This window comes from Psammomys obesus, unplaced genomic scaffold (genome assembly GCF_907164565.1).
Source record: "Psammomys obesus unplaced genomic scaffold, mPsaObe1.curated_primary_1811, whole genome shotgun sequence".
NCBI lineage: Eukaryota > Metazoa > Chordata > Mammalia > Rodentia > Muridae > Psammomys > Psammomys obesus.
In genome coordinates this window covers 2,764,790-2,777,222 of record NW_026587216.1, presented here as the reverse complement: position 1 = coordinate 2,777,222, position 12,433 = coordinate 2,764,790, and the positions used below count along the sequence as shown (strand labels likewise).

The 12,433-nt window shown below is 47.1% G+C and overlaps 1 protein-coding gene across 1 annotated transcript in view; it reads left to right on the top strand.

Annotated features, from left to right (window-relative positions):
- The window catches only part of Map3k1 (mitogen-activated protein kinase kinase kinase 1), a 60,011-nt gene that overhangs the window by 822 nt on the left and 46,756 nt on the right, over positions 1–12,433 (top strand). The window lies entirely within an intron of this gene.

Here is a 12,433-nt window from a genome sequence, read left to right as displayed (position 1 = left end):
ATGAAGCGAGCGCGGCGCGCGGCTCCCGGGGTCCCGCGAGCGCGGCGGGGTGGGGGGCCCGCGGGTCGGGCGGGGACGGGACGGGAGCGTGCGGGAGAGTTTGTTATTGTTTGCGGACATGTGACAGGCGTGCGGGCCGCGGCGTGCGGGGCTCCCGGGGCCGGGCCGGGGTGGCCGAGAGCCCCGCGGCGCGCTCGGTTGGGGAGGGGCCCACGGGGCGCGGCGGTGACAGGAGGGAGCCCCTGGGCCCCGCGGGGACGCGCGCCCGCGGCCAGGTGCCGGGCCGGCCCGGGCGGCGGCCGGGGGATCCCGGGGACTGCGGGGGAACGCCTGTCAGAGCGACGCGGGGCGGCCGGGGCCGCGGGGACGCTCCCCGCACTGCGTGTCCCCGGGAAGCCCTCCCGCTCCGCGGAGCCGAGGGCGCCCGATGCCGGGAGTTCGAATCCGCCCTTGAAGTCGGCGGAACGCCGGAGGAGCCGGGACCGGATGCGTCAGCCATTCGGTTTCGGGGCGGCGGGGACCGGGACCGTGCGGGGCTGCGGGGCTCCGCTCGCGGGGGTCTCCCGGGGCACCACGAGTAGGATGTGCGTAAGGCGGTTTCCACCCACGGCTCCTCTGGCCTCGCCCTTTGGATGTGTTTTCGTGATGGTCGCCGAGTGGCCGGGTGGACTTTCTTGACGTTTGCTGTGGGTGGAGAGTGTGTGTTTTATTGTGTGTCGAATCTGACAGTAGGAATCCCTGGTTTCGGTTAGTTATCTAAAGTAATTTGACTCCCCACCCCCACCCCCTTTTTTTTTCTTTTTGCGCACTGGATTGTTTAAAATCACGGTCCGTTTCTTACTTGGAGGTCGAGTGCCCTCCCCCAGCCGCTACCTTCCGTAGCCAAAAGTATTCCGAGCCCTGTCCCCAGGCACTGTGGGAATGGAGGTAGTAGCCCTGCCGCAGCTCTCAGTGTGCACGGCTTCCTGTTTCTGTGCAGATGAAAACCTCGCCACAATAGTTCTTAGGTGGCAGCCCTAACTTCAAATCAACTGCAGATCAACTGCAGATGAAGGGGAAAAAACAAAATACTAACACCAACTTTGAGGAATTTTATCCAGTCCTGTGAGACCTATTTCTTTCTGTATGATGATGATGTGGTTTGCCACCCTTCAGCAGTATAGTTAACATAATGGCCTATGGATATAGCATAAGGGCAATTGCAAAAGTGATAAGTAGGATTTTAGTGTTGCCTCTAGACGTGAAATCGGAGGACCAAGGTGAAGGCAGGTAGAATTGAATAATTGATTAATCCGTGATTAATTTTTGCATTTTCTTCCTCCCCCCCCCACACCGAGGAGTAGTTTAAATTGTACAGGCAGTCTTTAAAAATAAAAACTCTTAGCTAGAATTCTGTTGGTGCATCTCAGATGTCATGTGAAAGCTTCATGCAGTAAAATATTGATACTCTGTCCTTTTGAAATAATAGTGACAGCCCCCTCCGGTTTTGTAGCACTGGTTTGAAATTCATTTCAAGTCTGCTTGGGTATTCTTATAGCATGGAGAAGAGGTATACGAAATAATTGTCATGTGTTTTATGTTTCCTGTTACTATGTTTTATCATTTAACGTCTTGTGTAAATAATCATAAAGCAGTTGTATAAAGTCTCAATTGAACGATGCGTTCCTCTATTTCTAGTAGTTCATATTCCTAATTGTAGAGGAAAATTTAATACTACTGCTTCGTGGGTTTGCTTTCAGTAGTAGTGGAGAGCCAAAGATCTGTTCTGTGTGCCTAAAGACCTACTGTATCATCTTTTGAGTTTTGTTTTTTTAATTTACCTTCTAAACTTTGAGTGTAGAAATTGAAAGTTTAGAAAGTAGGCATTTATAAAAGATAAGTTACAGGAAATTTATTAAAGTCGAAGATTGTATGTCTGTCCCCACTCCTTCAGAGAAATAACTGAAGTCAGTGAAAGTTTGTGCCTGTAAGTGGCGCCCAAGGGTTTGGGATTTTTCTTTATACTACAGAATAAGGGGGGTTTTCCTTCCTATTTACTGTCTTTGGAGAAAAATTACAGTGTTACTCTCCATTGAACAGGCTATTGTGAGTTTGGCAGATATAATTACTCCATCCTATTTTTGTAGCTTCAACCAAACTATCAATTTGCTGCCTCGTGAAGGAGCAAGATATGCTGTGCCTGTTAGTGTTGTCCTCGTTTAAAACTGAAGATATTTCATAAGTCGCTTTTGCTTCCTCACAGGCCTCAGTTTCACTTCCTTTTAGAATCTATTAGGCTAAAAATATAACTGAGTGACCCTTCGCTAGAGGGAGGTACGGAAACATTAATAAGTCCTTTAACCTCTGAGTGCATGTCTCTCTAAAATCATAGGTGCGGCCCCGGAAGTTAGCCCGGCGTGAATTCCTAAGGCTTTGTACTTAGGAATCCTCTCCAGGTTCTGTTTTAAACTAGGTTAAGGAAATTCCTCTATTTTTAAAAGATTAACCTTATTGAACGGGGTTTTGGAAGAGAAATATCAGAGCTAGAGTGCTTGCCAGGTTTTGTTTTCTCTTCGTATCTGATTTTGGCACGAGTGACTGGTTAACCAGCATTCCTTAATATATGATTTCCAATACACCATTATGACTCCATTTTGTTAGATAGGACAAACGGGAAGGAGCCGCACTGATTGTACTCAACTTCTGTAGCACTTCAAGCATGATGTGTTTGTTGCATGTTTTGGAAATGGCCACTGACCTGTGGGTCTGAAGATTTCAAAATGTGCAGAGCAAGGGATGTTCCGTTGCTTTTGAGAAGAGCAGAAAACCAGCCACAGTTTGACTAGGCGGAGTCTGCTGCCCAGTCCTGCCCTTGAACCTGTTGGCCAGTTCCTAAGGAAGAAGCGATAAGGTACAAGGAGTCGGGGAATGGGTTATCCTGAGGAAAAGTGAGGTGAATTCCAAAATGCTGTTAGTACTGCCTTTGCATTCTGCATCTCGCATGCTCCCTTGGGCCAGGGTAATCTGTACTGAAGGAAGTGGGGAAACATGACATGGGAAAGTCTTGGTCCATGGAGGCTGCTCTTGAACCTGTGTCAGTGCTCTTTTCACCGCAGGGTGCTTTGTTTGTGCCCTGTAGTCTTACTGGTCTTCCTTAGTCCTCTTTCTTTGTATCTTCAGGTGAAAGTTGGAGTTGCTTAAGCATGTAAAAGGAACCTGCATAGAATGCTTGCCCTAGCCTGGGCAAGGCCTTGGGCTTGATTGCTGAAATATGCAGTATTAAAAATAACAGTGTTTGCCTTTAAGAAATAACTTGAGAACATTTTTAATCATGAAAGAAGTCAGGACCAGAATTAAAGTAAATGACTCACCGGAAGCGGGGAGTTAGCCTGGTACTCTTCAGATTGCTAAACACAAGGATTTTTACCTGGGGCTTAAAACACACTTGTTGGGTTTGTAGGTGGATGTGTATGCCTTTAATCTACTCACCTTCCCTGCCTTCTGTGGCGCAGGCAGGTCCTACAGATTACCGTGTCTGCTCGCCACTGCAGCCCTCTCAGGCATGATGGGGAGGTAAAAAATAATTGGAGCTAGAGAAACCCCACAGTCACTCAGCTGGCAGATCGGATTCAACCCAGTCAGCCTTCCTCTATTGCCCAGCTCCTCTCATTAGTTTTTGCTGTTTCTATTTTTGTTTTCAAGTTAATTATTAAATTAACTGATGAACTTTTAAGAAGGAAGTTTCTCGGTAGGAGTCATGGGAGGACAGGCTTGGACTCTACCCTGCTTGTACAGAAATGACACATCTCTGTAACCCAGCCTTGCGTGGGCACAGGTATTTTACAAGTAAGTACTATTTTTGCCTGCCCCCCCCCCGCCTTTGGCAAAGAGGATAAATGATTAGTGTTGAAAGTCTCCTCAATTTGTGGCATATTAAATCATAAGTGAAAATAGGCAGAGAAGCTGGAATAGTGTTCTCACTGTCTTAGATTTCATTCATTCAGTGGATGAACTTTGCAGGACAGTGGTCTGGTTGATTAAAAGGTCACCAGTACAGAGGCTGGGTTTCAGTTGGTGGATGGTAGAGTGAGCATGTTTCATGGCCCTATGTTAAGTGTGTGTTAGGGGGACTAACACCGGTGCTCTGAACACCATAAAGTAAATATAGCCACGCCTTCCCAGCTCCTTGAGGCTGGTTACTGACTGCCCAGCCTCGTAAGTTGGTAGCTAGGAAAAAGATGCCCTCTTCTGCAACGGGCCTGCTTGTTTTTTTTTGCGCCTTTTGTCCAGTTTTTCGCTCTCCCCTCACAACAGGCCTGCTGGGCTTATGTCTCTACACCAGTAAGTGATGCAGATTTGGTTCACACTCTCTCTGCCTGTTCTTACTAAAAGGGATATAGACAAAGCTGCATGTTTAGGCATGATTTTTTTTTTTTTCCTGTTCAAAGAGAAAATTAAAATGAGGGTATGGGAGCAGGAAATTCAATATCTGCCAACACTGGTTTTAAAACTCAGTCCTTATTATTAGTAAAAGCAGCTCCTGGTAGTTAGGAAAACAATGCAGGGAAATGCAGAAATGTGCTCTAGGGCATAAGATGATCGCGATAGCCTTGTCTCTGCTCTTAGGCACCCCAGTTAATTTGGGTATGCTTGGTATGAAAGGGTGTTGTGTACTGTCAGTGGTTGAGTCGTTGGCTGCGTGCTTTGATGTTATAGACTGAGATGTTACAGAATGCGCTAGGCAGAGCTTTTTAAGTCTTAACCAGGTACACTCTTAAAGTGCGTGGCGGTCAGCTGGGAATTCTTCCTGTGGCCACTGGGCCACTTGCAGACTGGAGGGGAAGTCTCTGGAGCCAAGTGGCACAATATGCACCGTGCTGTTGTTAGTATAATAAGTTTGCCCCGAGCACCCCTGTCTGGCCGTACATGTGGCATGGCGAGACGGTAGGAGCTAGACAGTATAGGTGGGAGCTTTGCCTTTTGGATGGCTCAAGTAATCATTAACTGATACGTTATCAAGTCGTCTTCAAACAGGTCTGACAGCATTCTCAATACGGAGTATCAGATCAGGCCCTGTGATTCCCAGCGTGAATTTTTATTTGTACATTGCTTAGCGTTGAACAGCAGCTTGCTGGTATTTAGTAAGCAGTCATTGAAATTTTTGACATACAATTTAAAAGCTATAATAATTAGCATATTTCAGTAACTTAAGAGCAATTATAAAATAGCTGGAGCCACATATGAGCTGTTATTTTTATATGTATTGAGAAATTGAGCTCCAATATCCCAAGTGTCTGCTGACTTTAGCAGTTTTTCCTTGGAGATTGTCTTTACCTTTGGGACAGAAGACTTAAGTCCTCAGGGTGGCCCCAAGCCTTCGCTCTTCTGTCTCTGTACATTGACCATTGAGAATAACCCTGGAGCTTCTTTTCCCAGTGGTGATGTCCCTAGACTGCAGACTGCACTGGAACCAAACTGTTACTCTTCCCGAAACCTGTGCTAACCCGCTTCTGCTCGCTAAGTGCAGAAATAGGACCCAAGACTCCTCCTTGGCACCCACCCCTCGCTGAGCCTTGTTCACTCTCAGATGCATGACAGTTTGACCTGCTGCCGCTTCCATGGTCCAGGCACCTACCCGCTCTTACAGACCTTCAGACTAGCCCCCCCCCCCCCGTGCCTCCTGTCTCCCACTCTTGCCCTTCTAGACTGCTTTCCATGTTATGTGCCATTGAAATGTAAACCCAATCTTAGCTTCCTTCCTCCAGAAAACCGAAAAGTATTTTATTAAGTCCAAAAACCATCCTAATCGTTTTCACTGAGACCAAATCAATCTACAGCATTCCCCCCAGCAGGCCCTGTCTGGCTGGGTGTGCTACCTCTGAGGTCCATACTGGCTTGTCCCTAGGCTCACTTCCTCCATTTCTTCAAACTTGGAACACTGCCTCTTGCTGGGGGTCTGTGCTTTCTGTGTTTTTGCTGCCCTCCGTACTTGAGGCAGCTTCATTGTTGAAATCGTAGCCCCTTGTCCCTTCCTCAGAGAAGTGTTTTCACTTGCCCAGTCTGGCCGTGTCCCCCTGACATTGCTGAGATTTTAAAGTTAACTCCTTGGTTGGCCGACTGCTGGCCCCAGAAGCCTGTCTGACCTGAGTGGGCAGCGCTGTGGTTGGGTAAACCCAGCACCCAGCGAGATGATGGGTACATGCTGAACAGCTTGGCAGCTGTACGTTGAAACAGAGCATGAGGGACAGTGCCGTGGCGTGCTGAAACAAGCGGGTTCTGTGTTCTTCCCTCTGGTCAGTTGTAGTTTACGACCTAGCTGAGAGGGGCTGAAGCAGTGAAAACACAGACTCAGCTTGCAGGTTCTTGAGAGCCTGGCTGGGAGCTTTCTGGACGGGCAGCAGCGCCTGGTGCCTTCAGTAAGTAGGTCAGCTCAGTGTGGTCTAGAGCACGTGGCGGCACTACCTGGTCAGGTAGAGGGAGTCTGCTCGGAGCCTGAGACTTTTCTGTACTTACTGGGGAGTGAAGGATGCGTGCAAAGGAGTAAGTACCCCCACAGGGGTGTTGGCCCTTAATAGTACTACTTTACCGAGTTCTCAGGGTGCTGTTTAAATTCTAACATGTACTTCTAGGATTTTCGTCTTTGAAAACTGGCTTCTAAGATTTATAATCTTGGTAAGTCACTTTGGACGAGTAGAAGTCCACATTTACATTAAAGAAAGGATTTGCTGGGCAAGCACTGTATGAGATTTCAGGCGCCATGGACCTGTGTAACAGGAGCCGGACAGGTGGTAACTGAACCCGGCGGGTCCCTTACCCAGAACAGGCTTTAGTACTGAGAGAAGGCCTCCGGCAGCCAAAGGAGGCGGGCCAGGGAGGGTGGATTTCTGAAGTCCTTTGATTTTACAAGAGTCTCTGGGCACTTGTTCAGGACGGACATGCGTTTAGGGAGTCGAGTCTTGGTTTGGTTGTCCCTGCCTCACAGTGGTTAAAGGAGCACAGTGTGGTCATTGCAAGAGGCAGGCAGGTTCCTTTCTGTCCAAGGTCCTGGCAGGGCGACCCAACAAAGTACAGGGAGGCAGGAGAGAAGAGGGCTTAGAGTGTGCCTTCTGGACCTCCTGGTATCAGGACAGCTAGCTCCTGTGTGCTAGATGTGTGTTTGTTAAATCGTAGCTCCATTCAGCATCATGTTTCTGGCCCTCAGTTTTTTCCTGAGCAGCGAAATGAATGGAATCAAGACATAACATCACTTTGATTTATAGCAGCAAGTATTGCCTCTTATTTAAAGTTGTCATGTTTCAGCCATCTCAGAGCTTGTAACATGTATTAAGGACATTTTCTGAGACATTTATAGAAAGCATTTTTAGTGCTTAAGGTGGTTAGCCTCTCTCGGTTGTCTGGAAGCTGCAGCTCTGCAGTCTAGACAGTGAGGAAATGAAGTTTTCTTTAGAATTACATAAAGTGGATGCTGCCCCTTAGAACAACCTTGTGGATCTTCTGCGTGGGAAAACTTTTGTTTTATTTGTTGGTCTGTGTCGTGTTAATCCTTGCAGGGTTTTGTTTTTTTGAATAATAATAAGCACTAAGCTGCCACCAGTAAATCTCAGCAATTTCCCTAGATTTCCATGGGTCGGGCACTCATCTCTGGCTTCCAACTCGCCATTGAGCTAACTGTGTAAGTAACTGAAGGTTTGGGTTAATGAGATAGTCACTTGCAAAACATTAAATGTGGCTGTGTTCTGGGCTAGTATAATATGTCAGTTCCTGCTTTTCTCCCTGTGGGAAGTATTGTCATTGGCTGTGTCTGTTACTGATTTTCAGGGTTTCACTTGGTGCTCGTTTTTTTTTTTTTTTTTTTTTTTATGAGACTCAGATTTTTTAAACAACATGACAGGTAGGGGAGGTGGCCCAGTCATCCAGCATGCCTCGCATGCGCCGAGGCTGTGAAAAGAAATGCAAGCAGACAGACAAATGGAAAAGGGTGTGCCAGTCAGTATGTATGTTCTTTTCATAGCGCTGGCACTTGAACCCAGAGGCTCCCATGTGGGCAGGGCTGTCCCACGGAGCCAGGTCTGCAGCCTTTGTTAATATTCTTGAAAAGGAGTTGTCTCTTTGCGGGAGGAAGGCCATGAACATAGGGACTTCTCATATAGCTCAGGTTGGCTTTGAACTCTGTACATAGCCTGGCCGCCTCAAACGCGCTGCTCCCTCTGCTTCTGCTTCCCAAGTGCTGGGACATGTGCCACCACACCTGGCTTGGTTTGGTCTTAACCTAAACTTATGTTGAGTTTTGAAACCACATTTTGTTATTTAGTGTAGTGACACTTCCCTGCTGTTTATATTACAGTGAGGATCTAATGGCAGAGCTCAGCCTTCCGGGCTGGGTGCTAGTGACAACTGAAAGAAGTAAATGTTATCAATAAAATGGAAGACCGTCCTTTTGAAAACAACAGCATTTACTTGTTAACAGTCTCCTTAACAAATGGGATCTTGCTATGTACGGAGCTGCAAAAGCTGCCTTTTTTTCCTTAGCAGTATTTTGCTAACTTTTAGTAAACAGAGCTGTTTTTAAGGACTGCATAATAGTCTCATATGTTTCATTAATTAAGACAGTTTAGTATCTTTAGACATATAATGTTGTTTTGAGTTGTTATATTAAGCTTTAGTGAATATATATTCCTTCCTTATATACACATACGGAAATATGTGCTTGTGCCCTTAGCTTCATAAAATGAATATGCTGACATAAATTGTTGAGTCGAAGGGAATGTGTACTTAAAAATGTAAAAATGTGGCAAATTGCCCTGTAAAACATGTCAGTTTACATTTATTTTACAGTGACCATTTTTCCGGCCTTACCAACATTGTATATTATCACAATTGAGTTTCATCTTCCATTTTTGTCAACCTGGTGGATGAAAGAAGGTTTCTCATGTTAATTTGCATGTCTTAGCTTGATTTTTTTTTTTTTTTTTTTTTTTTGGGGTGGGGTGGGGTGGGAGTTCTTCGTTCCTAAATTATTTCAAGCTCTGTGAAAGATAAAAAGAAAGCCAGCCGTTGCCCGGAAACAAGGTCATCTCTGCTGACTCGCCCATGCTGGTGTTTTGGGGTCCAGAACGTCGTGGTTGTGGTGGTGGCTCTCCGTATCCAGCTGTCAGCTGAGTGCCTCCCCAGATAGGAGGATAGTTCTGTCATGTACGTCTCGTCCTCTGTCAAGACCGAGCTCCATTCTCCAGCCCTTCCACCCTTGCAAGAGAGTCTCCTTGGCCTTCCAGGTGCCTTCCTGGGTGAATGCTGCCACCATCTCCCTTGCTCTGCTCTTACTCTGTCCTCCACACCCTCAGCCTTACTCAGCCTGCGCTGGCCTACCCTTCTCCCACAGCTGTCAGTGTAGGGTGGTCTGCCCCCAGTCAGACTTCTCCATCCTTAAAATGAAGCCCAAACTCCATCATGCAGTTTAGATGCTCTGGGGTGCAGCCTCTTCTCACCTCTTGGCACCCACGAGTCCCCTCACACTAAACACCCATGCCCTCTTCATGGTCACTGTTTAATGCCTGAGGAGATGCTTCTTTCCCTCTCTGTGGAGTACTCCTATCTGAGATGCTCATTCTGTCTCCTCAGTGAGGTGTGTGTGTGTGTGTGTGTGTTACTCTTTGAAATAAGAAATTATTGGTATTCTACTAAAAATAAATGTGTCTATTTGTGGAAGTCAGTACTGTGCTGTAAATAGTGCTGAGCTCTTTGGTGTAAAAGTTCCCTATATTCCCTAGTCTTAAAGCTTTTTCGTTTTCTCTTTATCATTGTATATGTGGTCATGACCTTTTCAGCACAACTGTATTCACAAAGAGATGTCTGATGCACACATAGTTGTAAAATGAATCAAATGTTCTGATTGGTGCTAAAATTTTAGACGTGCAGTGGCAGGGGAAGAATGTTGGTACCAAGCCGAGACTGCCCTTGAGACTAATCCAAGGCCATCATGGGTCAGACAAATACGCTCAGATACTTCAAGCACAGACCTTGGCTGGGCATGAGCACATCTGTGGCAGGTTCCTATCAGTTGCCAGGCCTCCGCAGCCCCTCTCTGTGAACCATTTAGAGAAACGGGAGAGCAGAGTAGTGAGTGTGCCAGGGTGAATACCCCGTGTGAGTCCTGTCACCACCTCTGACTAAGGGACAGCATGCCTGCAGTTAACTTGAGTGTTCTGCTGGACATCCAAGTCCTGGGCACGAAGTGGGGAGGAAGTCTCTCCTGCTGCTGTCAGCTGTCCCTTAGCATTTCCCTGTCTGCTGTCACCAGCCTGGCTCTGGAAGGTGCTGCAAGATGCTGGGGCACACAGGATGCTGCTATGTCCTGAAGGATTCTGGGGAGGGAGGCTCTCGCAAGGAGCTTTCAAGAGATATCATGGGGTGGATGGGTGGAAAGTTCAGAGGCCCAGAATTCTGCAGTCAGTGGTGGTTAGAGTCACCGGCAGCTCAGGCAGCCCCACCTGAGCGGAGATAGGCTGACACGGGGCTCAGAGACCGAGGACAAGGTCCCTGGCTCCCGCCCGCTGGAGAGCTCTCTTGAGATCTCTGCCTGGGCTTTGTTCCTCTGACTGATCCTCGGGTCTCAGGGCTTAGAACAAAATAAAAAGCCTTTGTAGCTGGCGGGGTAACCACAGTGCACCATGAAGTGGGTCAGCAGGCTTCAAGAAGGAACTGCGGAGCTGGGAGCCAGACCTGTCTGCTACCTATTGCCACCAGGCTCCTGGGAACGAAGGCCCCTCCTTTCTGCTTCACCTTCCTCAGCTCCAAAATGGAGCTCACAGTAGGAGTAGAAGATCGCTGAGACACAAAGCTCCTTTTAAAGTTTCTCCCTGACTGTATCTGGTGCTACTACACAGGACCTTGAAGGTTGGCTCCCTCTTCACACTCCTGGAGCAGGAGGAAGAATCCCCCAAGGTCACCGTTCATCTGTTCTTGTTTTAGCAAAGGCCATTTGTACACATAGCCATCACCTTGTTAGAGATTCATTTCCCCTTACTATTTTGAAAGATTATTCCAGAAAAAAATTAATGGAAAAGTGCAGCTTTTAGATTCTGTGGCGCAGGGTAAAATAGCTGACAGGTCTGCCTTTAGCGTCTGAGGCCCTGAAACCCTTGCATCGTGCTGCTCAAGTGGACGGGCAATTCCAAAGCAGCCCCAGGAAGGAGCGGCTGGAGCCTCTGAGACCTCAGGCCGTCCTGCCCAGCTCAGGCCCGGCTCCTCCTCTGAGCCTCCGGACCCACTTTCTGTTGCACTGCACTCACTATTGCAGACAGCCTTCTCAGCCCTGTGAGGCCAAGGGTTTGCCTTACACACCCCTAGTTTTCATTTACATTCTTGTTCCTTTCTGAAATTTAATTTTGAAAGTTATTTTTGTGGCTAAATTTATTGAAGTTTTTTTTCTTTTTCTTTTTTTTTAATTCATGAACTTGAGATTTCAAACTGGATACCACTCTTATAAAGAGACGCTTAAATAGATATACAGACAAACAATGGAAGGCTAAGCATGGCCATTTATGCACATGTTCCAGGCTAGCCTGAGGGACATAGTGGGAGAGCCCATCTCATCACACCAGCACACACACACACAGGGAGGTGGGGGCAATGAAGCCTCAGGAGAAAAGAAACTGTCATGTACGAAGTAACATTAAGTACTGAGGAGATGTTTTTAAGGAAGCTTACAGCTGTGAGGAGAGCGTTCTTTTGCAAATTGGAGAGAAGAAATGAGAAAATAGAATGTATTAGCAGGCAGTCTCTAGTTAGGAAGCAGGCCTACCAGTAACAAACTACTTCCTGGTAACTTCACTGCTGCCTTTTTAGTTCAGAGTTAATCCTGCAGAGGGACATCCACCAGGGATAGCCTGATGAGCCAAGCTATTCCTGTGGTTAAAAAGGCTAGATCATAAATACATATGCGACGGCTTTTTTTTTTTTTTTTTTTAACTTTTAAAAGATGTGACTGGTGACAGTTTCTAATTGTGAAAGTTCATGGTTATATCTTGGGATTCTTTTCACATAATTTGGACCAAAGTGGCAGTTTCTGGAAAACACGAATTTAACTAATCCCCCCCCCCGCCCCCGGCATCTAATAATTTTGTTTTCAAAATCCAGGAAACGATGGCACTAGACTAGATCCGGAATAAGGCCGACTGAGTAGTCTAGACCTCGAGATGAGCCCAGCTTGATGCTGTTTTTCACACCACCCTGAAGCTACTCATAACTCAGTGCAGAGCCCTGGGCCTTGAGCAGTAATTGTTCTTGGTCTCGGATTGGTGGTGAAGAACACTTTACCCTTCCTGCTTTCCACAAAGCCCGCCCCATCACGTCAGTTGGCCTGGTCCTCGGTGTTGCAGTCAGTCAGATACTGAGATATGTGTTTGGGGCCTTACTGTATGTTCCCAGCACATGATTTCCAGACAAGGCAGGGTGA